Genomic DNA, 25,636 nt, shown 5'->3' with positions numbered 1-25,636 from the left:
CCGCAGATTTAAATATAGCAAACGTATCGTCTATATATCGGAAATATGCAAGGGGTAGGAGGTTAGGTGACATTTCATCGAGGCACAAACCAGTTTCCACGGAAGACGCTGAATTCTTGCAAGCATGCCTAGCTGATCTAGCACACGCATATTGCGGGATTCCTAATGACCTGTTTGATTTTCACATGCAACGTAAATGTCATACAGTGTTGTGAGGCCTTAAGACCAACCCAGACATACACATCAATAAACCTTGACAAAGGGACAGGAATAGTCATCCTTTACGAGCTTGACTATATCAACAAAATGCATGCCATTCTTAATGATGGGTCCAAATTTGTATCCATCTCATATCCACCTGCCACTCAACATGACCGGAATGCCTTGTTCGAAAGTAAGCTAAAAAAAAACGTTTGTTGGACTTTTGTAAGAGTGATAAGCTGCCACATGATATATATGACAGTGTTCGTCCTCACGGCCCGCTGCATCTGCATATATATGGGCTGCACAAAAGTGATGTCCCCTTACACCCTATCTTATCTATGACCGGTTCAGACTAACATGAATTGGCCAAATGGTTGTGTGAATTGTTACAGCCAGTTTTGAGCAAGTTTTCCACATACACAGTCCTTCACATTTGCGAAGACTATACAGGACTTGTATATCGATAGCAATGCTGTGTCCATGTGCTCATTTGATATTAACTAGCCCATTCACCAATGTTCCACTTAAGAAAGTCTTAGATATTTGCGCTGCAGCATTATATCATGGCGATCTAGACCCGCCACCATTGCCTGAATCAGTATTCATTGAACAAATGAATTCGGCAACTCGTACAATTGAGTTCAATTTTGACAACACCATGGCCAGAATTTTACGTTCAGCATGTGGGCGTGTGCCCAACACGCCCAAGCGTAATATGACACGTGATGACATCGGGTATGCGTCCCAACATCACCGCACACTCTTGTGATATTTCGATCGGCGGGCGGGCACCGAACTCAGCTGCGCATCCGCCAATAATCGAAAGGCCTATTAAGGCCATTAACAAGGCAATTAACTTGAAATGTACACAGCCCATCCAACCTAGCGGTTGGCGAGCAGACGAAAAGGACAAGCGGCCTTTACATTTTTTAGGAAACCTCATCCACGAGCGGGATGAGGTTTCCTAAAGCTAATACACATTAAATAAAAACTTTATTTTGAAATTAAAAACATGTCCCATCTTATGTGACACAGTCACATGAGGGGACATGTTTTGTTAACTTTTTATTGTCTTTATTAATTTTTTTAAAAAGCGCTTCAATCTCCCTGAGGCAGCTCCGTGCCTCAGGGAGATTGAAGTGATCTTTTGTGCACATGCGTGAACTGTGTGCCAGGCTCGCTCTCCCTCCTCCCCCTGCCCGCACAGGTAGCGCTGAGGACTGCCGCTCGCGATCCACACAGAGTGGGCCTTAATTGGCCCGACCGAGTGAAATCGCGAAGCGGAGCCGATCGCAGGTGGCAGCCAACTTCCCGCTCCCTCCCGCCGAGCTCACCCGACAAGGGAAAAACTCTGGCTCATGTATGCCCAAATAGATAGTGTTGCCATGAGAGCCCGGCTCTCGCAAACACTTTTGTTGGATTTCATAAGAAACGTGTCTTCAATGGAATGACGCCTAACCTCCTGCCCCCTTGCATATTTCCAACATGTGGGTGATACATTTGCTACTTTTAAATCTGCAGCTGCATGTAATAATTTCCTTATATGTCTTAATAGGCGCCACCCTGTGCTCAAATTCACCTTTGAAATGGAGCAGCCAAATAAACTCCCTTTTCTTAACGTACTAGTTGAGAAATCTGCTGGAGGTTCTCCAGCACGGTCTACCACAAGCATACCTTCACTGGTAAGTCTACGTGTTGGGATTCTTACGGTTCCATGCACTATAAGATTGGCCTTGTTGGCAACTTCATAAATAGGGCCCAAGTCATTTGCTCACCATACAAGCCTGATGCCGAAATAGGGTGCATCAGTTATGACATGGGCAGTGTATTATCGGGGTCAATTAACTTGTTAACAAGCTGAATTGATCCTTGGTTATTTATTTAAATGTGGTGGGCAGGCTGCCGAATTCAGCGCCGCCCAGCCCCCCCCCCCATATTATGGGGGCGAACAAGGGGTGGGGGCAGTGGGTGGATGCTAGAAATATGTCTGGCAGGGGCACAGAAAATCCAGCCTATGAACCCTCACCATATTTATAAAGAACTTGGATGTACACGTGAAGTGTTGTAACTTATAGGGCCTAAGGATCAAGGGCTAGAAAGTGGGATTAGGCTGCATAGCTCTTTTTGGCCAGCACAGACACGATGATTTGAATGGCCTCCTTCTGTTCCATAAATTTCTATGACGCTATTTAATGCTGTAGTTTGCTTCTTAGTTTGGATCTCATGGAAAACCCATTAGAGGAACCATTATCTGAACTGACTGAATCACATTTAATATCATTCATTAGTCTTCATTGTGTACACCAAGTCTGGAAAATTAAAGTTATTTCATTAGATATCAGCTTGACATCCTAACAGAGAATGACAAATGCTGTTTGTGAGGTTAGCCACCGTAACTTATAAAATTATTTGTAAATCACAGCTGAATAATTAGCCAATTGGTTTGCTATATTCCCTAGCTCATGGCCATCTTTTAATTGCAGGAGTCTGTTCTTTTTCCATAATTTCAAGAACATGCCTAAAACATCAATCAGCTGATTAACAATGTTTACAAATTTGTATGGTCCTCTACCCAGTGATTACGGGGCAGCACTTGGGGCAGAATTTAGCCCTTGGCTGGTGGGCGGGCCCCACCGGCTCGGCGGCGGGTGGGCAGCTGAACCCCGCTGCCGAAATGGGGCCCGCCACAATTTTGAGTGGGCGGGCCAATTAAAGCCTGCCCAGTGGCCTGTCCGACAGGAAGCGCTATGCGCTTCCTGTGCCGGGGTGGGGGGGGAAGGGAATCCCCAACTGTCAAAGTGCGCTCTTTTGCGCATGCACACTGCTCCCTGAGGCAAAGTGCTGTCTCAGGGAAATTCGTGAGAGGTAAGTAAACTCTAAAAATAGAAAAATATTAAAATTATTAACATGTCCCCCTCATGTGACAACTTCACACGAGATGGGACATGTTAATAATAAACACATAAAATTTGTTAAATTTTTAAAAAACGGACATGAAACTTCATCCCGCCAGTGGATGACATTTCATTAATAATCTGCAGCCCGCTGGGGCTCCTGGCCTGCCCGCTAGCCTTAAGGTTGGCCGGGCAGGGTGTTTAATAAGGTTAGTTAGCCTGTCAATGGCCTTAATTGGTTATCCCCATCATTTTCCCCTCGGTGAGCGGGCCCCGCCCCCAAATCGCTGAAGGGAAAATCCTGGCCTTGAGTTCCACAGTGTGAACTGAACTAATTGGTCTACAGCTATGTGGTCCTATTTACATGTGCAGTGCCTACACTCCTAATGCTATCACTCAGGATAGAGACATGTATGAAATTTATGAGTACACATGTTGCAAGAGATCATTTAATGCCATTTGTAGCAAATATGCAATCATGGATAAAGCATAGGGGTTGACCCTTATTTCATTAAGCCAGTATGCCAAGAAAATTAAGAAAATTGTCTTGAAATTCCTCTGCGTCATTTCTCAGAGTGTCCAAACCATTGTCATTTCCATGGACAGCCTGAATGGTGTTCCTTGACTGAACCATGTTTTGACTAGTATACCAATAGTTCCTGCTGCCTTGGATGGATTTGCTGCCTAGGAGATTCCTAAGTTGATCAAGATCAGGCTTTAATGTCTGGTTTCCTAATTGAAGGCATATCTGGGATTTTAACTGCTATTTAGGTTTGTACATTTGGATGGACATGTAATTATTTAATTGGCCATACAGTGGAATAAATCAAATTATAAACGTTAAATTCAAAAAGACAGTAAAACTTTAGGCAATACAAAGTGTCAAATATAATACATTGTACTTTTAATCATTGTCCCCTAGGACCATTCACTGTTTCCGTGAACTAGGAAATAAAAAAATCTGCTAAAAGTTAAATGTAGCAGTCTACTTTAATAAATTTTAATATAATTTAAACTGTTCATTTTTATTGTTTTTCTACCCTCTTGTCCAGATCTATAAACAATAAAAGAATCTACGAAACTTATTTTATTTGGGAAAAAGTTGTCCTTGATCATTTTCTCCCATCTTATCTATAAACCATCATGGATGACAAAGGTCAGCCGAGATATTGATGGTTTGCTTGGTTAACCTGCAGGAGGCAGTCTTGAAGGAATATCTTCGCAGGACGTTGCTTGTACCAAACGACTCGCTCAGAATTGTAAATCTGGTTTAGAGAGTCACCAAATACAATTCAGGATGTAATTGAAACTTGGTTCTTATGGTTGAGAGAACAATGAACTAGCCTAATCGCTACCAGAGTATTCCTTACGTGACCTTTTAAATAATGGGAAAATATTTGATGACCAAGTACACTAATAAAGCAGTAAGCAATTATCATAATAAAAGAAAGCAGAAGTATTTTAAGTAAAATGTAGTCCATGCCCTTGAATAAGAACATGCATTTATATTCTGCTTTTCATGACCTCTGGTCATCCCAATTAAGTTGTTTTAAAATGTATTCTCTTTTGTAACATAGCAAGATGTGGCATCAGTTTGTACATAGCAAGTTCCCAGAATATCAGTGAGATAAATGACTAAATAATCTGTTTTAGAAGTGTTGATTGAGCGAGTGTTTGCAAGGACATCGAGGGGTATTTGCAAGGACATTGAGGGACCTGTCTGGATGAATGTCTTGGCATAGATGATAGCATTAAGAATTACTATAGTGTCTATTTGACCAAAATAGACCAGAAAAATCCAGAATTATGACATTTTACCTATGATTTAGAAATTATGTTTAGCTTTTCCACTAAGCTGGCCTTGTATGTCGTCTGTGTATCAGCGCTATACACTGTAGGACACTTCTGCCAAATAGAAATCATGAAGATGACATGTTCAGTTTCCCTATCTACATTTCGATCAAGTTAATTTTACATCATTAAACATAGTAAGCACTAATTTCTGTGACAGAATCTGATTTTGACAGCTTCAGAGGCTTAGTAGGTCATTGTTGGTTTGAGAGAGGGAAAAAAAAACACAAAAGGTTATTAAATACCAAAAAGGAAAAACTTGGTATATTGCAAGTTCACAAATCAAGGAAGCCTGCTGAAAGAGGGTGCCCTCCCCTTCTGAAATTAAAAAAGCACCAGTAAGAATACACCTATGTTTGGAAACCATTTGGAAAAGGAAACACATATAAATGTTACTGTTTTAGATTGAAATTTTCCTTTTGCCCATATGCCATCATCTTTTTCTGTGTCATTAAGGGATGCCATTGTTTGCTGTTGAACAGAAATAAAATTCAAGTTTTAGACTAATCTTAAGGTGTTAAATGTGAAAATGCCACTCATGCAATTTTAATACCTTTTCAACTGAGCAGTTTGCACTGTATATTATCTTTAAAAAACATTAACTTACATTATTAACTTACATCATTTGAGGGAAAAAAGACAAAATGTTAATGAGCAGAATATACCTTCAAACAACAGTTCTTAAAAACTAATCTTGGCTGTTACAGTGCTTTTGGATTACTTATGGAACAGTTTGGGTTGTTTCTCATATTAAACCAGAACCTCAGATTTCCTCATTTCACCCTGACATGTTGACACTTTTCAGTTTAATAATGCGGGGGTGGCCGCTTGGCCGATGCCTTCAGCCCCCTGTGTGCAGATGACACATCATTCACTGAGAATTGTACATCAGCATTACGTCTACTTTGTGTCAAGGGTGAAGTTAAAGGGATGGATTTCTAAATATAAAACACATGTTTCATTGTAAAGTAAATGTATGCCAGCATTCGCTGTCCTTCATAGAGCTCAGTAACCTCGAAATATCATGCTATAGGTTAATGATTCAGTACATTTTTAGTAGAGCCAGCTAAAATCTCTTCTATTTACATCTTCATGCAGTAATTAACTGTTTCTTAATTTGGGTAATTTTTTTTATAGGAATATCAGTCTCATTGGATGATTTGACCCTGTCTAAAAGTTGGTGGAAGTAATTTTCAACTTTTCACAGGAGTGTGAAGCTCTTGTTGCAGGCTGGTTGCCTGTTATAGCAACCAACTGATCCATTTTGTTAAAATCAGGGGAAAAGAAAATTGGGGCATTTCTATAATGGGTGGCTGTACCACAATGCTAGTTTTAATTTGAAAATTACCCTCAGTTTGTTAACTTATAGACTACCTAACATTCAAGCTTAGCTCAGTTACTTTGGCTTCTCCTAGGTGAACCATCAACCTGAAGCAAAAGTGAGAGGGGGAAAAATCTGGAATTGCCCATTTTACTCTACTTAGCTTGGTCACTTTTTCGACTGAATACAGATAATAGAGACTTGGGGCAAAATTTTCCCCCCATTGGTGGGGGGAAGTGCGGGAGCGGGTGTGGGCGGTTGGCCCTCCAATTGGCACACCGCCATTTTTCGAGGGTGGGCCAATTAAGGCCCGCCCAGCATGACGTCCACACGGAAGTGCTGTACGTTCCCTGTGCCAGCAGGGGGGTGGGGGGGGAGAATGGCAAATGCGGAAGTGCGCTCCTTTGCGCATGCACGTGAAGGAGCGCTCTGATCTCCCTGAGACTAAGTGCTGCCTCAGGGAGATCAGTTCCCAAAGTGAAAAACATATTCTTTTCTATTTCATTTACCATCCATGTTCCCTCGTGTGACAATGTCACATGAGTTGGGACATGGACATAACTTTAAGTAAAAGTTAATCTTGATTTTTTAATTCAGTCATGAAACCTCATCCCACCCGTAGATGAGGTTTCATGATTTTTCAGGTGGCCGCCAGCACACCCAACCTGTTTGCCTACCTTAAGGTTGGACAGGCAGGTCCACTAATTGCTTTAATTGCTTTTTAAATGGCCTCAATAGGCCGTTGACAGATCGGCGGGCGCACTGCTGACTCGGCTGCGCCCCTGCCGACCTGAAAACGCAAATGACGCGGGATGACGTTGGGAGCTCCGCCCGACGTCAGTCCACGTCATTTTGCGCATTGGTGAGCGGGCCCCGTCCCCGCTCGCGACGGGAACATTCTTGCCTTGATGAAGATCAGTTTGGAAGGGAGTGTAATTTGTGCTTGAACATGAACTGACTTTCACACTTTCCTTTCACTTGTAAACAAAAAGCAAGGGCACGTATCATGGCTCAGAGAGTTTATTGAGGGAGTAACTGAGCTATGCAGAGCAGGATTATTCCAGGTTCAGTGCCTAATCTGTGCTGAGCCAGCTAATTTTAATTTGCAGTAATTATGGGAGTCTGACATTGGGGAAAGGGAAAATCAGCTGTGGGGCAGAATTTTTCACTCGGCGTGTGGGTGCGCACCCGACCCTCTTGTGTGTGAAATAGTGTGTGATGACGCTGGGCAAGTGTCCTGACATCATCGCGCACTTGCGCGTGCCCGCCGACAATTAAGAGGCCGATTAAGGCCATCAACAGTGATTTTTCGTTGCCCGTCCAACGTTACGGTTGGCGGGCAGACGAATCGGCCAGGCAGCCTTTTCCTTTTCGAGGGAACCTCATCCAAGGGATGGATGAGTTTTCAGACGTTAATTTAAAAAAAAAACATTTGGACAGAATTTACGTCAGCCATATATATGTTCAGGTGACTGATCCTGATGCATGGACATTTTATTTTCAGCATTTGAAAATATTTATTTACGGTTTTTGAATTCTTCAGCCCCCCAAGGCAGCTCTCTTCCTTCATGGAGCTTTCTGTGAGCGCTCTCCCACGACCGCACTGACTTTAGCACTTGCCCTCCTCCCTCCCCCACCCTGGCAGCGCTGAGAATTTCTGCGTGCCCTTCACGCTGGCTGGCTGTTAATTGGCCAGCCAGAGTGAAATTGCAGTCGGGGGTCGATCACGGGTGGCGATCCATTTCACAGCTGCTCCCAGGCCCGCCGATCGTGTCCGCACGCTAATGCCCATGGTTTCTGCTGTCATTACCGCCTGTTGATAATATGTATGAATATGGCTGTTAGTTGATATTTGATATCTGATTGGCGTTAGCTGTGATATCCCTCTAATCCGCTAGCTTGGCAATATTGAGCGTTGATGCTCACAAATGAATTTTGATCCATGAGAGTGTGGCTAGTTCCCATGGGGCTGTATGCCAGCAAGAGGAGGAGAAAATTGGTGAGAAAATAAAGCTTTAAAAAGAAAGGGTTACTCATTTTCATGATCCATCAATGCCTAGATTTCAATCGATTTTTATAGTTTACGCTATAGGAAAAGCAAAAGCTATTCTGCATGTAAATGATCACTGACCTTTCATTAACCTTTTAAAATGAAGATGTTGTACCAGTAAGGTAACTGTAATGTAGAGTGATTGTTATAGAATTATAGATCTATAATGAACTATCCATTTCATTCTGTATGTGGTGAAAATTAAAAACAGGCATTTTTATTTTAATATTAACGGTTTATCCACAGGTCTGTTTTAGACACCAGAATAGAAAAATATATCATATCATAAAGAATATGCTATGATCAAACGTGCATTCCATTCCAAAAGAGAATTGTTTTCAGTTTTGCAACACAAATTTAGTTCCAACTTGTACATGCAGAAGTCCGTGTTATCTTGGGTAGACAGCTTTGGGAGAGTTAATCGCTCTAAGCCAGTAATTGACTGTCACTTCGCTTTCTTCTCCACTTAAATTCTCATTAGTCATCATCTGTGCAGAGCTTTTCTCCTAACAGCCTCAGATGAGGTTGCCATAGTGTCTGTTAGTCAATTGTTCTTCCCTGTGGCTGTGGTCGAGGCAGTATTTTGACTGCAGCCATGCAACTGTGAAATTACATGCAAGGAAATGACTACAGTGATATTTCTGTACAGTTCAAATCTAATGATTGCCTGACTCACATGTTTGTCAACAAAGAGAACAAGTCATTCCTGCTTTATGGAATTCTACTTCCATTTTCAGCTATCTAGCATTGTGACGCTTATCGCCCAATGCAGTTGTCTCAGCTGTCATCTATGTAAAGGATTATATTACTTTTTCAATGTGTTTTTAATCTTAAGTGTCAACCATTTTTCTTTATTATTTTTACATTTTGCTTTATCGCTCCATGTGCCTTCCTCCCTGAGTAGTCTTCCAATACCACTAGACTCCTTTGTGGTGCTCACCAGTGCTGCTCCTGATTTTGAAGAAGGAAAAGCATGTAATTTAATTTAAGTACTTTGGCTAGAATATTTTGTTCTGAATGGAATAAAGCACTCCACTTCTTTGCATCTTACTTTGTGATATAACTGAGAACTGGTAAACTGCTCAATGGTAAACTTCAGGAATCTGAACTCTTAATCTGCATTTGAACTTTACACTCTAGGACCTTAGTTTAACTGTATGGCTGCAAAATTCAGTTCCGCAATGCCCAGCTTCTTGATGCTGTGAGTGTTATATCTCCAAAGTGTCCATTTTAGTGAAGGTGTTAGCATGCACAGGGAGTGTCTGCTAGAAATATGCAGAGGAGGCAAATTGTGATGTCAGTTGGAGTGTAGTACTGATATGATGTCAGTACAGCCATTTTGAAGCTCAACACTCAAGCTAAAACTTTCTCTTAAATACACACAGTAGAATATGTGTTCAGCAGCAGGAAGGACTTCCTTCCAACTTCCCCCATCAGAGCTGTTTAAAGGGATTATCATAAACCTACAGGTTGGTTACTCATTGATTTCTACTGGTTGTTTCTCCAGTTGTGGAAGGGTTTGGTGGTTTCTAGCATTTTGTTCAGTTGCAAAAGTTTTCAGGGAGCGTGTGGCACCTCCTGAAGGACTTTGTCCTAATTTCAAGAATTCGGCATAAACCACTTGGACCCAGAAATCAGTTCAGCAGTATGCGTGCTCCGTGAATTACAAATGACTGGGAGAGCAAGCAGAGCTGACATAGAGCATGACAATCTGCTGGAAGAAGAGGGGAGGAGAAGGGAGTGTTGGTGGTGGTGAAGAGCTCACAGCAGGAGGCCATAGCCGCCTAGGATGTTCAGAGAGCAATTTACCTACTTAAACCACTGTGAGCAACAGTCTGCCCTTCAGTAAGCATGTCCTCACTGATATTTTCCACATGCTGCAGCCACAAATGCAACTACAAGAGCAGATGGTACAGCCAGTGACTTGTGAAGGTGATCATGGCCATCAACTTTTATGTGCTTGGCTTCTTCTAGGCTACAATATCTCCCAGTTTGACATCCACTCTTGCATAAGGGAATTCACTGAGGCTCTGTAGTCCAAGACAGCTGAATTTTTCTCTCGTTTTCTCTTGCAAGAGAGAAGCAAACAAAACAAACACAGGGCTTAACAAGAATTACAGGCACCCCATATTGCAGGATGCCATTGACTGCATGCACATTAGTTTGTGGCACACATGTTCAGCCTAAGATGTACCACACCAAAAGAGATTCCACTTCCTGAACGTACAGCTGGTTTTCAACCATATACAACAAATCATACAGGTCAATCTCCCATATCCCAGCACCAGTCATGATGCCTATATTTTGCAGTAGTCCCCTGTGGCATCTACATTTGAGTCACCATGACAAAACAGAGGGTGGACACTGGATGACAAGGGCAATGCTTTGACGACATAACTCTGATGTGCAACCCATACACATGTGCGCAGCATGCATACAACAAAAGCCATGGTACCACAAGAAATGTGATAGGGCAGACCATTGCTGAAACAACACTTCTGCTGCCTGGTCTGCTGTAGAGGATCCCTGCAGTACCTGGTAGCACACATGTCAAGATTTGTGGTGGTGTGCTGTATCCTGTGTAACCTTTCCATTATGAGGATACAGCCATTAGCTGTACACCAAACCAGCTATGGAGCAGGAGGCGGCGGCAACCAAAACAACCCCTTTCTAGCCAGACTGTCGACGAATGACTCAGCTGACTATGATTCTGGTAAATGCAACCCCAATTCCCCATTCATCAGCAGTGCCACACCATTATTACTGACCATCACAGCATTCACTTGATTAGAGTGCAAAAATAAAAACCCAAGATTTATAAATCAAGCATGTCATATTGCATACAAACATCAACTAATTATCCTTGTGCATTACCTTAGTGCCTGTCTTCTGTGTGCCTTTGCCTGTCCTAGTACTGCTATGCAGTGCTGGACCAGTAGCTGCTGCCTGGCTGGTGGAAGGCTGCTGACTTTCAGTGGTGGAAACTGCTGACGGCCTTGGAGGACAACATTAAGGAGCTCTGGGACTAGAAGGTCTGGCTTTGGACTGCACCTTCCCAGCATGGCCAGCAACAATCTGTGCTGGCTGGCTGACAGGCAACAGCAAGGGCACTGATGGAGTAGTAGTGGTGGGAGGATGAATGTTTTTGTTCCTGATAGAGGACAGCAAATTTGTGCTCCACAAAGCCACCAGCTCTCCTCCAGAGCAATTCATCAGCAATCCTCATAATCAGCTGCTTTGAATAGTGGTATCCACAGCCACAATGGCAGGAGAAGTTGGCATAGTGGTAATGTCACTGGACTAGTGATCTGGAGGCTCAGACTAATGGTCTGTACACATGGGTTCAAATCCTACCACAACAATTGATGGAATTTAAATTTAATGAATTAATCTGGACAGTAAGGCTAATGTCAGTGACCATGAAACTATTGTTGATTGAAATCTGCCATCCTACCCAGTCTGGGCCTATATGTGACTCCAGATCCACAGAAATGTGGTTGACTCTTAACTGCCCTCTGAAATGGCCTAGCAAGCCATGCAATTCAAGGGCAATTAGGGATGGGCAACAAATGCTGGCCTTGCCAGCGATGCCCAGATCCCATGAAAGAATAAAAGAAAAAAAATGATGGTAGTAATTAGAACTTGTGTGACAAGAAGCTGAATTTGCAGAACAGTAGTCGGAGCTTTCACTGCAGGGCCCAGACTTTGGGGGACTTCTGCTTGTGCTGCAATGGAAGCTGAGATACGGGCTGTCCAATGCTGCTTCATGATTGTGCCTGTAAGCAGGATCATCATGTCCACATTGGAAAGGATGGGTTCCAAACTCTACGCAAAGCCCTCTGTCATGTTGGTGCTGGACTTTCCCATGCTCCTTGACATTGCAAGCAGGCTTATACAAGCACATTGTTGGCATGTTGCCTGCATCAAAAGCAATGGATGTGGGTTAACTGAACACCAGTATTCTTCTGCCCATTTTCAGTGCCTTTCAAATTTTGCCACCTATGTTTACTCCAAAAGACATAACTTAAACCTTTATTTTATATTAAGTAAGAGCATTATAAATTAAAATGATCTGCCTCTGATAAAACAGAGGTATATAAATACTGTGAATTCCATCAAAGATAAACTTCAATAAATTAAAATGACATTTTAAAGGAAACATTCGGATATTTGTTTTAAGTTATTGGTAATCTCAGCTCACATTTGTGAATTGCTTTGATCCATAGTAACATATAATTAAATGATTGTGTAAATATGCTCTTCAACACCGCCTCCTCCTTCACAGGAAATAGGATAGCCAACCTGCTGATTGGAAATATTAAAGCAGGACTTCCCAAACTATTTTCCAAAGTGACCCCATTTAACACTGGAAAATTGACACGACCGCAGACACCAACAAAACAGCAATAAAAAAAAATACCATTCAGTATGTAATTAAAATTTTCTTTTTATAGATCAACAAAATATACATTATATAAATATGAAAATCCCAGGATCTCAGCAAACTCCTCTAAATAATCCAGCAACGTGACCGCCCCCGGCGCCCCAACTGGCCAAACACCCCCGCCGCCCAACGTCGCCCCACAACTGGCCGCTACCAAAGGAAAACCAGCCAGTGCACTGTCAATCCAAAGGAGGCATCCACAACCCAAAGCCCTCTCCCCCCTCATTCAATGCAAAAGCAATCCTCAATCAGCTCCGCCTCCCTTAATTCTATTAACCCGCATTTGCTTTCTAACCCTTTCTGCTCTGACATATCCCCTTCTAGCCATAAATATGTCCGAAATCAACAATTCTTTACAAATTAGTAGCCGCAATATATGTTAATCTAAGAAATTATGTGAACCCGGGTACCAGAGATGCTGTTTAATGAATTCTAGATCAGATATCAGACTTGAACCCCTTTAATTAAAGCTATGGGGTACTACCGGAACCAGACAACAGAGATCATTGGTTTCGGGGGATCGCAGCTCTTTCCTTTGTTTATTTGGTGGCTCTTAAAAGAGCCGTTGTTGCAATTGTTGCCGAAATCAGCACTAGATGGGTGAACTGGATGTCTTTTGGGTATGATGCTGACTCGCTTGGAGTGGATGTCGCACAGGTTGGTGTCCTCAAAGAGCCCCACCAGGTAAGCCTCGCTGGCAAGATGGCTGAGGTCTGCAAGTGCATGTCTGGATTGAGTCCCTGAGTGATCTCTTGCACCAGGCGCTGCACGGACAGTTTGCGGATGAGCAGGTCGGTGGACTTCTGGCAGTAGCGGATCTCAGTCAGAGCCACGATGCTGGGTCTGGAACGATGTGTCTTCTTTACTCTGCCCATGGAGCACTCTTTTGGGCCGTTCTGCCAGGAATGACCCGAGCAGTAATTGGCTGGAACAAGGCAGATTTGAACTAAACTTTAAAGATGCAACAAAATGCCTGGAAACTACTATTCGCGATTGGCTGATCTTTAATCATTTGTCAATTTCAAACAATCCAGGAATCAGCGCAGGAAACAACTGTTTCAACAAAAGGAAGTTTGCTGCTATTCTGCATATTAACATGGTCAATTACCAGTAATATTTGCGACCCCTATTAGAGTTGTGACCCACAGTTTGAGAACAGCTGTATTCGAGGCTTAGGTGGAAAAAAAGGAGAGATACGTATGGTATTCATACTCCATAGCTTTTGTGCTCTGTGGCTGGGTCCACTATTTATAGCTGTTTACAATTTTGGCACTAATTCTGTTATGCCTAAAATAGACATAACTTGAAAGAAAATTTGAAAAAGGAAATGCTCTGATTGTTTATGACATAAAATGTGTTTCATTTCTGTTTAGAGCTCAGTCAGCCATGTGAGCATAGCCAGGTCCATAGGTCTTGTCAGAATTTTGAAAAATAATTAAAGCCTGCAGAACATATTTAGTGATTTTTAGATTTAAAACTATCAATGATTGACAGTCCTGATATGGGTTGATTTACACCACCTAAGATTTTTCACACTCATGATGTTACTATATATATCAATTAATGACATTTTACTAAAAATGCATATGTTCTGGAGTGTAGCATCTCCCCTGGGACCATTACAATTGAGAGTGCAAGTGTTCTATAAATGTTGCTGTTCATGAGTACATTTGTCGCACATGATGCTACAATTAAAGTATCCTGATTGTCGAACTTAAATCAAACTCATTTCCCAGTTTATAAATCCAATAAACAGTTTCAAGCAAAGTCCAGCTGATGGTTCTTTTGTCTTGAATTTCTTGCAGACGTTCCAGGCAATTGCAAGCAAAATTCCCTATTAACAGTGCCTCTCCCATTCTCTCAATGCAGCAACACCACTAATTTAGTTCTTTCATGAGGTCTCGTCTGACACATCAGCCAATCTATCACATAATGTTCAAAGGAAGTGATTCAACATCCAGATCATATGAAAATATGAAACTTTTGTGACGGTCCCTGGACGAGGTCTCCCCAATTTGTTAACTTCCTGATTTTGTTATGCCCCTGGATGAGGAGAAATGGGCTGGCTCCCCTTTTTTATTCAACCCCCTTGGTTGGTCACAACAAGGTTAATTTAAAAGGGATCCCTTCCCCCGTGGATACCTTTTCCCGATCCAAATGTATTTTTTTTTTAGAAGGAGCCAATTTAACCAGACTTTCTTGAGTCAAAGAAAGCGTAAGTTTATTAGTCATTAAAATCTGAGAAAAATAATAAAAACACAACACACATACACAAAGATAAGAAATGAGAAGTTAAGAATCCAAATAAAAGCCTTTGGCTTGTCTGTGAGGCATAGATGGTGGTACTTTGCAGCGGAGGAAGCTTCACAAATATCCCCATCCTCAATGATAGAGGAGCCCAGCACATCAGTGCAAAAGATAAGGCTGAAGCATTCATGATAATCTTAAACCAGAAGTGCCAAGTAGATGATCTATCTCGGCCTCCCCTGGAGGTCTCCAGCATCACAGGTGCCAGTCTTCAGCCAATTCGATTCAGTCCATGGGATATCAAGAAATTGCTGAAGGCAATGGCTTCTGCAAAGGCTATGGGCCCCGACAGTATTCCGGCAATAGTACTCCAGCACTTGCCACGCCCCTAGCCAAGCTATTCCATACAGCTACAACACTGGTGTCTAACCGGCAATGTGGAAGATTTCCCAGGTACATTCTGTACACAAAAAGCAGGACAAATCCAACCCGGCCAATTACCGCCCCATCAATCTACTCTCGATCATCAGTAAAATGATGGAAGGGGCAATCAACAGTGTTCTCAAGCTGCACTTGCTCAGCAATAACCTGCTCACTGATGCTTAGTTTGGGTTTTGCCAGGGCCACTCAGCTCCTGATCTCATTACAGCGTTGGTTCAAACATGGACAAAAGAGCTGAACTGCCGAGGTGAGGTGAGAGTGACTGCCCTCGACGTCAAGGCAGCATTTGATTGTGTGTGGCATCAAGGAGCCCTAGTAAAACAGGAGTCAATGGGAATCAGGGGGAAACCTCTCTGCTGGTTGGAGTAATACCTAGTGCAAAGGAAGATGGTTCTCGTTATGGAGGTCAGTCATCCCTGTTCCAGGAGATCAGTGCAGGAGTTCCTCAGGGTAGTGTTCTCGACCCAACCATCTTCAGCTGCTTCATCAATGACCTTCCTTCCTTCATAAGGTCAGAAGTGGCGATGTTTGCTGATGATTGCACAATGTTTAGCACCATTTGTGATTCCTCAGATACTGAAGCAGTCCATGTCCAAATGCAGCAAGACCTGGACAATATCTAGGCCTGGGTTGATAAGTAACAAATAACATTTGCGCCACACAAGTGCCAGGCAATGACCATCTCCAATAAGAGAGAACTTAACCGTTGCCCCATGACATTCAATGGCATTACCATCACTGAATCCCCACTATCAACATCCTGGGGGTTACTAATGACCTGAAACTGAACTGGACTAGCCATGTAAATACTGTGACTGCAAGAGCAGGTCAGAGGCTAGGAATCCTGTGGTGAGTAACTCACCTCCTGACTCCCTAAAGTCTGCCCACCATCTACAAGGCGCAAGTGAGAAGTGTGATGGAATACCCTCCACTTGCCTGGATGAGTGCAGCTCCAACCACACTGAAGAAGCTTGACATCATCTAGGACAAAGCAGCCTGTTTAATTGGCACCCCTTCTACACACATTCACTCCCTCCATCACCAACGAGCAGTGGCAGCAGTGTCTACAAGATTCACTGCAGAAACTCACCAATGCTCCTTACGCAGCACCTTCCACAAACCCACTGCTACCATCTAGAAGTACAAGTGTTGCAGATATATGGGAACACCACCACCTGAAAGCACTCCTCAAAGTCACTCACCATCCTGACTTGGAAATATAGCACCGTCCCTTCACTGTTGTTGGGTCAAAATTCTGGAACTCCCCCCCCCCCCACCCCCACTAACAGCACTGTGGGTGTACCTACACCACATAGACTGCAGCGGTTCAAGAAGGCAGCTCACCACCACCTTCTCATGGGCAAGTAGGGATGGACAATAAATGTTGGCCTAGCCAGTGACACCCATATCTTTTAATTGGATAAAAAACACTATAATCCACAATGGAACTTTCCTGGGTGTGGTCACTGCACATTATCAGCCATCTTTTGCTCAGTCCTTTTATTTGTTTTTCTTTTTTGAAAAAACACAGGTTTTCCTTAAGTTCAAATTGCCATTGGTACCATTAGTCCGCTGTCATAACATTTTGATGTCACACATTGTTAAATTTAATAACAAATGCATGTGTGGCAACTTTGGGCAGTATCTACTAAAACTGGAACTATCATCATGAAGACGTATGCAAGTGCATGTTGTACTAGGCTATGAAGATACTTTTTTAGTCACTCATGGAATGTGGGCATCGCTGGCTAGGCCAGTATTTATTGCCCATCCCTAATTGCCCTTGAGAAAGTGGTGATCAGCTGCCTACTTGAACCTCTGCAGTCCATATACACTGGTCAATTGAAAAATGATACAAACTCAACAGTGAAGCATACATATGTTATGCATTATTGAATAATATTTTGTCATTTGGAAATTATTTTGGTAGATATCTAGGAGTGTGGGATTTTGTTTATTGTGCAGACATTGCTTGAAAGAGAGCAGCTACTACTGTGGTGCTTTCTAGTAATGAGGGATTTTTGACTGAAGACTGTTCTGCAAGGTTCCATGGTATAACAGACATTTATAATAATGAAGTACTGTTTGCATCTATTTGTAATAAATATAATTCAGTGCCAGTATAGATATGGAAGGATCATTTTGTAGCCCAATTTTCCTTTACTCGATAATCGCAGTGAAAAAATGGATGAGTAAAACCAAAGCGATAGAAAATGTGAATAATTTATTGGTTCATGTTTATTCTATTTTATGGACTCCAACCCCTCCAAAATAATCAAGTGAAGCCTAGCAAAATGTAAGAGAAAAACATTATTTGTTATTGTTAAAGTCATTATTGGTGAACTAATATAATATTTTGCAGCTGCACAGTCAAATCAAAAAGGAAACATTTGTCTTCATGGGCTAGATTTTCACTGTAGGGGCAGAAAATGAAGTTAGACCCATTTCCAGGCCCCCCAGGGGGAAACAGTAATGGGCCCTGAGTTTCATGGGGTGACCCCTTAATTTCTATGGGGATGAGTTTGGTCGCCAATTAATGGCCATGAGGGTGGGAATGGCGGCAGGACCACTCAAGTGTAGGTCTGATTTAAACTGACCAGAGCAGACATTACTGTACCTGCTGTTTCACTGCTGTAACTGCAGAGTGAAAGATCACAGAGGACTTATATTCCACAATGTCCAGCTCAGCCAGATGCTTGGAACTTGGGACAGGACAGCTCCATAATTTTCAGATGTGGACTCAGAAGTCATGCTCGAGGTTGTGAGGGTGGGGAGGGAGGTGCTCTTCCTGGAGAGTGGCAGGAAAAGGCCACCTACTCACAGCATGCAGGTGTGGATGGGCATCACTATTACAGTCAGCAGCAGTAGCGTACTCAGAAGAACTTGGATCCAGTGTAGAAAAACATTCAATGACCTAATATGCTCTGGCAGGTTGAGTGCTACCTCAATCCTCAGAACAGGTCTTTGGGTATCCATCCTCCAGCAGACACACCAACTGAGAATCTTCAGAGTCTATGCTGCTCCTGAACATGGGGGGAGTATGTGCACAGGCCACTTGTTGACCCGTATGTGTGACTCAGGGCCATTGTGCTGCTAAGGAACTATGAGACTTTATACACTCTGACCTGACTTTAGAACTACTCACCCAACTTTAGGAACCTCCATCCAACTTTTGAACTGCCCACCCGTATTTAGAACCGCCTACCCGACATTACAACTGCCACCCAAATTTAGAACATCCCACCCTCCATTACAGCTGCCCACCCAACTTTCGAACCGCCAACTGACCTTGCAATCTTCCATCCGACTTCAGAGGTGCCCATCCAAATTGGAGCAGCTGCAATGGCCATAAAGGGTAGGAGTGTCTTATCTCATTCTCTTTTGTCCTTATTTGTCAAATTGGCACATACTGCCTGAGAGAGGACCCAAATGGGCAGAGGTGTGCCTTACATTCATATCATCACACGCACCCATTGAGGAGAGAGCGCGATGGAAATAGCCAAGATGGCAGACCACAAGGAAGTCGGTGATGAGATGGTGATAAGAGAGGTCACTGCGTTCATTAAGGAGAGCATTGCACTTCACCCTGTCCCAGTAGCATGCTGAACACTGAGTTGCATTGGGAAGCCTCAGTGCTGCAGAGGCCTTTGCTCACCAAGGCTAACTTTCTTGTTCTCTTCTTGTGTCTCCCAAGGTGACCCTCACCATTACCGGCCGAAGAGGTACCCATCACACCTTGCAAAAGTATAGTCCATCGGCGTTGATATGCTCACCTTGGTGTGTCCTCACGCATATTTAGATAAGATGACTGGGTGAGGAGCACAGCACCAGTAGTGGCAAGGGCACCTCCTGCTCGGAGTCAGGAGGAAAGGAGGCACTACCTATACCAGCAGAAGTAGCATTCCCTGAAGGAGAGCCTGGTCCTGGGCTGAGAATAGAGACGTCCATCCAGTTAATGTGCGCCACAAAGACTCAGCGCTTTGAACACACAAGCTCCTCCATTGAGGAAGTGGACAACCTCGTGGAGAGCCATATGAGACATATGGTAGAGGTGTGGGTAGCCATGTGTTCAAGGGATAGCGTTTGTCCTCCCAAGAATCCATCCTTGGATTTTGGGGTTAGATGTGAAAAGCTCCGGTAGCCTGGACTGCCAGACAATGAAGGAGTCATGGCAGCTGTCAGGAAAGCGAGCTCACACATAGAGTAAGCTCTTCTTGTGTTCATTGAGGAAGTGGAAGCTCTTCCTGTTGATGAAATTTAGTAGTTGTTCACTCGGTGCCTTTTAGGCCACTCAGTGCCTTTAAGGCCACATGGGTGCAATTGATCATGCCCTGCACGTAGGAGAATCTAGCAATGGTGGTGAAACCTACTGCCCTCCATGCCTGCGAGGCTGCTCTGTCAGGAATTGAATGTACTGTTCAGCTCTTATGATTTTGAGTTATACGTAATAGCAGTATTAACATACAAATTAAATGACCAATGTAAGTGGCAGCATTTGTCATAATGTACTTGCAAGCCTCCTTCCAGTGGTTTGTTCAAGTTTGACCACCATTTTGTTATGATTCAATCAGTAGGAAAGTTTGAATTTAATATTTTATTTTTGCTTTATATCTGTAGTAATAAACATTTTATAAATTTATGTTTATATTTTTCACTTACCTGAGACTTTTCCTTTTGGTCACCTCTTCTCCATCACTTAAGTTTGCATTTAATGGGGCTAATTATGCCTCCTTGCATTGTCTGGCTCAGTAATCCAATTATGTCATCAATATTCATCACTTTTTTTAAAAATGAGCTAAAATAAAGGTGGCGAAGCGCACCAAGAAGGGGGGATTGTGGGGAAATATGGAACTTGTTATGGAGCCTCGCTCCGTAAGATGGTGAAAAAGTTTGAAATCAGCCAGCATGCCAAATACACCTGCTCCTTCTGTGGGAAAACAAAGATGAAGCAGAGGGCAGTTGGCATCTGGCATTGTGGATCTTGCATGAAAACAGTGGCTGGAGGAGCTTGGGCCTACAACACCACCTCCGTCGTTACAGTAAAGTCTGCAATTTGCCGTCTGTGGGAGCTGAAGGATCAGTGAGCACTGGCCGTGGAGTCTGAACTCTTCTAGAGGTTTATGTGTCCTCAAACTTGTTAATAAAATGTTAAATGAAAAGGGAAAAAAAAACTAGACTGAAAATATAAGAAATGATTGATCGCTAATCATTGTAGCTGTTTTTTTAAAAGGAAGATGAAACTTTTGTCAGAGATAAAATAATTCCCTTTTAGTTTTGTAGAGAACTTTTTTAAAGGTTAGTTATTAATTTTGGTTTGTGTATTATGTAGGCTCCATGCATAATGCATATCTAACAGTCACATTCTTAGTTTTCCAAATGCCACTTTGTTAATTGCTCATCTAGCTGGGTCAGTTCACTGCCTCATTATTCAATTATAACTGAAGGCAGGTCTGCGGAAATCTCACAATTAAAGTTTTTATTCTCTTGTAATAATTGTAAAATCTGTCACTAAATAAATCATTTAAAAAATGTTGTTTCCCTTTAGTAATTTGTAAAAAAAATAAAGATGTGCAAACCGTTAAACTTGGTTACACAACTAAGATGAATGAGAAAGTAGCATACTTGTTAGCTCCAAGAGATAAGACCATTACTAATTAGCACCTACGTTGTTTACACGTAACTTTTTAATCTCCCCTGATGTAGGGTACACTGCAATTTTCTCAACAGTGGAAATTTCATAAAAGAGGGATAAGAGAGACTATCAAGTATAGGATATTTAACATGTGCCTATTTAAGTAATCAGGTTTAAATATCGACATTTTGATTTTCAGAAAATGTTTGAAGATGTTTTCTGAGTTCTTCCTTACACTTCTGTGAAACCCCTGTCCATTTTCCTACTTAAAAGTGCTATATTTTTTTATCATTTTTGTTGTATTTACTGTCTATATATATTCAATTTAGAGACATGTAAAAAGTAGTGCAGATGAACTTCAATGCAAAAATAGTCCCAGTGATAAGTAAATCTGTAAATGTGTTCATTTATTTATAGGAAACTTTGTCAGCTGTTATATCAACAGGATGTAGTGTACTTCAAAAATGCATTATGTTTTTACCTGATTATTGTATTTTGTGTTGCATATTGACATTTATGTTCACTTAAACCAGTGATTCTCAAACTGAAGTCTGCAGACCCATGGGAGTTTGTAGAGGCTTTCATGTGGTTGCAAAATAGTTTTCTGTGTCACAGGCTAGGCCAGCATTTATTGCCCATCGATAATTTCCCTTGAGAAGGTGGTGGTGAGCTGCCTTGTTGAACTGTTGCAGTCCATGAAGGGAGTTCCAGGATTTTAACCCAGTGACAGTGAAGGGACAGTGATGTAGTTCCAAGTTGAGATGGTGTGTGGCTTGGAGGGGAGGTTGCATGTGGTAGTGTTCTCATGCATATGGAGCCCTTGTCCTTCTTGCTGGTAGAGTTTGGGTGTTTGGAAAGTGCTGTCCGAAGGAGCCTGGTGAGTTTCTGCAGTGCATCTTTTAGATGGTACACACTGTTGCCTCTGTGCATCCGTGGTGGAGGGAGTGAATGAAGGTGGCAGAGGACTGCCAATCAAGTGGGCTACTTTATCCTGGATGGCATCAAGCTTCTTGAGTGTTGTTGGAGCTGCACTCATCCAGGCAAGTGGAATGTATTCCATCACACTCCTGACTTGTGCCTTGTAGACGATAGACAGGCTTTAGGGAGTCTGGAGGTGAGTTACATGCATTAGAATTTCCAGTCTCTGACCTGCTCTTGTAAGTATACTGTTTATATGGCTGGTACAGTTCAGTTTCTGGTCAATGGTAACCCCCCAGGATGTTGATAGTGAGGGATTTAACAAAGGTAGCGCCATTGAACATCAAGTGGGGATGGTTGGATTCTCTCTTGTTGGAGATGGTCATTTCCTGGCACTTGTGTGCTGTAAATGTAACTTGCCACTTATCAGCCCAAGACTGAATGTTTTCCAGGCCTTGCTGCGTATGGACATGGACTGCTTCAGTACCTGAGGTGTCACGAATGGTGCTGAACATAGTGCAATCATCAGCGAACACGAACACAGTGCAAACATCAGCGAACATCCCCATTTCTGACTTTATGATGAAGCAGCTGAAGATGGTTGGGCCTAGGACACTACTCTGAGGAACTCCTGTGGTGATGTCCTGGGACAGAGATGATTGACCTCCAACAACCAGAACCATCTTCCTTTGTGCTGGATTTGAATCCAACCAGTGAAGAGCTCCCCTGATTCCCATTGACTCCATTTTTGCTAGGGCCTCTTGCCACAGTCAGTCAAATGCTGCCTTGATGTCAAGGGCAGCCACTCTTGCCTCACCTCTGGAGTTCAGCTCTTTTTTCCATGTTTGGACCAAGGCTGAAATGAGGTCAGGAGCTGAGTGGCCTGGCAGAACCGAAACTGAGCATCAGTGAGCAGGTTATTTCTGAGTAAGTGCAACTTGATAGTACTGTTAACGACCCCTCCATCCCCTTGCTGATTAAAGAGAGAGTGGACTGAAGGTGTGGTAATTGGCCGGGTTGGATTTGTCACAATTTTTGTGTACAGGACATACCTAGGCAATTTTCCACATCATCGGGTAGATGCCAGGGTTGTAGCTGTACTGGAACAGCTTGGCTCAGGGTGTGGCAAGTTCTGGAGCACAAGCCTTCAGTACTATTGTTGGAATGCTGTCAGCGCCATATATATATGTGTATACTGAAACACGAATTGGCTGAAGACTGGCATCTGTGATGCTGGGGACCTCAGAAGGAGACAGAGATAGATCATCGACTCGGCACTTCTGGCTGAAGGTGGCTGCCACTGCTTCAAGCCTTGCCTTTTGCACTGATGTGCTGGGCTCCCCCATTACTGAGGATGGGAATATTTGAGGAGCCTCCTCCTCCAATTAGTTGTTTAATTGTTCACCACCATTCACGACTGCAAAATTTAGATCTGATCCTTTGGTTGTGGGATCACTTAGCTCTGTCTGTTGCATGTTGCTTACGCAGTTTGGCATGCAAATAGTCCTGTGTTGTAGCTTCACCAGGCTTACAGCTCATTTTTAGGTATGTCTGGTGCTTCTCCTGGCATGCCCTCCTGCACTCTTCATTGAACCTGGGTTGATCCCCTGGCTTGATGGTAATTGTAGAGTGGGGGATATGCCAGACCATGAGGTTACAGGTTGTGTTTGAGTACAATTCTGCTGTTGCTGATGGCCCACAGCTCCTCATGGATGCCCAGTTTGGAGTTGCAAGATCTATTTGAAATCTATCCAATTTAGCCACATAACATGATGGAAGGTATCCCCAATGTGAAGACAGGACTTTGTCTCTACAAGGACTGTGCAGTGGTCACTCCTACCAATACTGTCATGGACATAAGCATCTGCAACAGGTAGATTGGTGAGGACCAGGTCAAATAGGCTTTTCCTTCGTGTTGGCTCCCTCACCACCTGCCACAGATCCAGCGTAACAGCTTTGTCCTTTAGGACATGGCCAGCTCAGTCATTAGTGGTGCTACCAAGTCACTCTTTGCAATGGACATTGAAGTCCCCCACCCAGAGTACATTCTGTGCCCTAGCCACTCTCAGTGCTTCTTCCATGTGGTGTTCAACATGAAGGAGTACTGATTCATTAGCTGAGGGGATTGTAACCAGCATGATGTTTCCTTGCCCATATTTGACCAGATGCTATGAGACTTCATGGGGTCTGGAGTCAATGTTGAGGACTCCAAGGACTACTCCGTCCTGACTGTACACCTCTGTGCCTCCCCTTCTGGTGGAATGGTGATGGTAGTGTCTGGGACATTGTCTGCAAGGTATGATTCTGAGAGTATGACTATGTCAGGCTGTTGCTTGACTAGCCTGTGGGACAGCTCTCCCAACTTTGTCACAAGCCCCCAGGTCTTAGGAGGACTTTGCAGGGTTGACAGGGCAGAGTGTGCCATTGTTGTTTTCCATTCCTAGGTTGATGCTGGGTGGTCTGTCCAGTTTCATTCCTTTTATTAAACTTTGTAGTGGCATGCTAGGCATTTAAGACTCAACCACATTGCTGTAGGCCTGGAGTCACATGTAGGCCAGACCAGGTAAAGACGGCAGATTTCCTTCCCTAAAGAATATTAGTGAAGCAGATGGACTTTTACAACAATTGACAATGGTTTCATGGTTACTATAACTGAGACTAACTTTTAATTCCTGATTTATTAATTGAATTCAAATTCTACCAGCTGTCATTGTGGGATTTGAATTTGTGTCCTGACAGCATTAATCTGGGTCTCTGGAATACTAGTCCAGTGACATTACCACTATGCCAATGCACACACCAAGGATAGACAGGCTTTGCAATGGGTAGAAACATGCCCACCTCACTCATATCTGTAAGGAAATTCTTAAAATCATTATTAAAACACTCTACATGCAGCACTTGCATTTTTTGCATTTTGTAAATAATTTAGGTGGGATTCCATGAGTCCTAATCCATTTGAAAAGGGTTCCTTCAACCAAAAGTATTCGAGAACCACTGAATTATACCCAGGCCATTAGAAATGAGTAGTGCAATCTCATCAGTTTGCTAATGTGAATATTAAAGTAGTGGAGTATAATCCAAATGGCTGAATTTATAAAATATTTACATTTTCTGTAGCAGCAGCACTGATTCTGCAGATTCTGATGCTGATGGATTCTTCATGTCTTAATTCCAAAGTACTAAAATGACAGCATCTAGCTCCTATAAGATGCCATGTATTTCTGATGTCCTGCCATGTTACAGTGTCCTCTGACATTTATGATTCCGAGTTCAGATTTTGGAGGCAATCTGGTTCATCAGATAGTCAAAGAGATTTGCCAGCATTAACAGGTGATTGTTTGGTTAAAAATATGCAACTTGCTTAATACTAACAGCACTGTCTGGATTAAATGTCTCAGTTCCAACAGCAAAAATGGTTATGTTGCATTAATTGAGGAGAAAAATGTTTGTCTTAAACCACCTTTATTTGATGCATGAGATGATTGAAAATTCCTTAACTTGATCGGTTGTATCCATATTGATCAAGTCACGAACATGCAAGTAGTAATAAGCCTAAAAGCAAAATACTGCGGATGCTAGAAACCTGAAATAAAAACAGAAAATGCTGGAAAAGCTTGGCAGGTCTGACAGC

The 25,636-nt window shown here is 42.8% G+C and overlaps 1 protein-coding gene and 1 pseudogene across 1 annotated transcript in view; both read left to right on the top strand.

Moving 5' to 3' along the window:
* cacna1ha (calcium channel, voltage-dependent, T type, alpha 1H subunit a) overlaps positions 1 to 25,636 on the top strand; it is a 610,320-nt gene that overhangs the window by 208,018 nt on the left and 376,666 nt on the right. The gene's annotated exons all lie outside the window — the stretch shown is intronic.
* On the top strand, positions 863 to 20,644 carry LOC144691125 (large ribosomal subunit protein eL43 pseudogene; annotated as a pseudogene).

This window comes from Cetorhinus maximus, chromosome 15, assembly GCF_964194155.1.
Source record: "Cetorhinus maximus chromosome 15, sCetMax3.hap1.1, whole genome shotgun sequence".
Lineage (NCBI taxonomy): Eukaryota > Metazoa > Chordata > Chondrichthyes > Lamniformes > Cetorhinidae > Cetorhinus > Cetorhinus maximus.
This window is presented reverse-complemented; position numbering and strand designations above follow the sequence as displayed.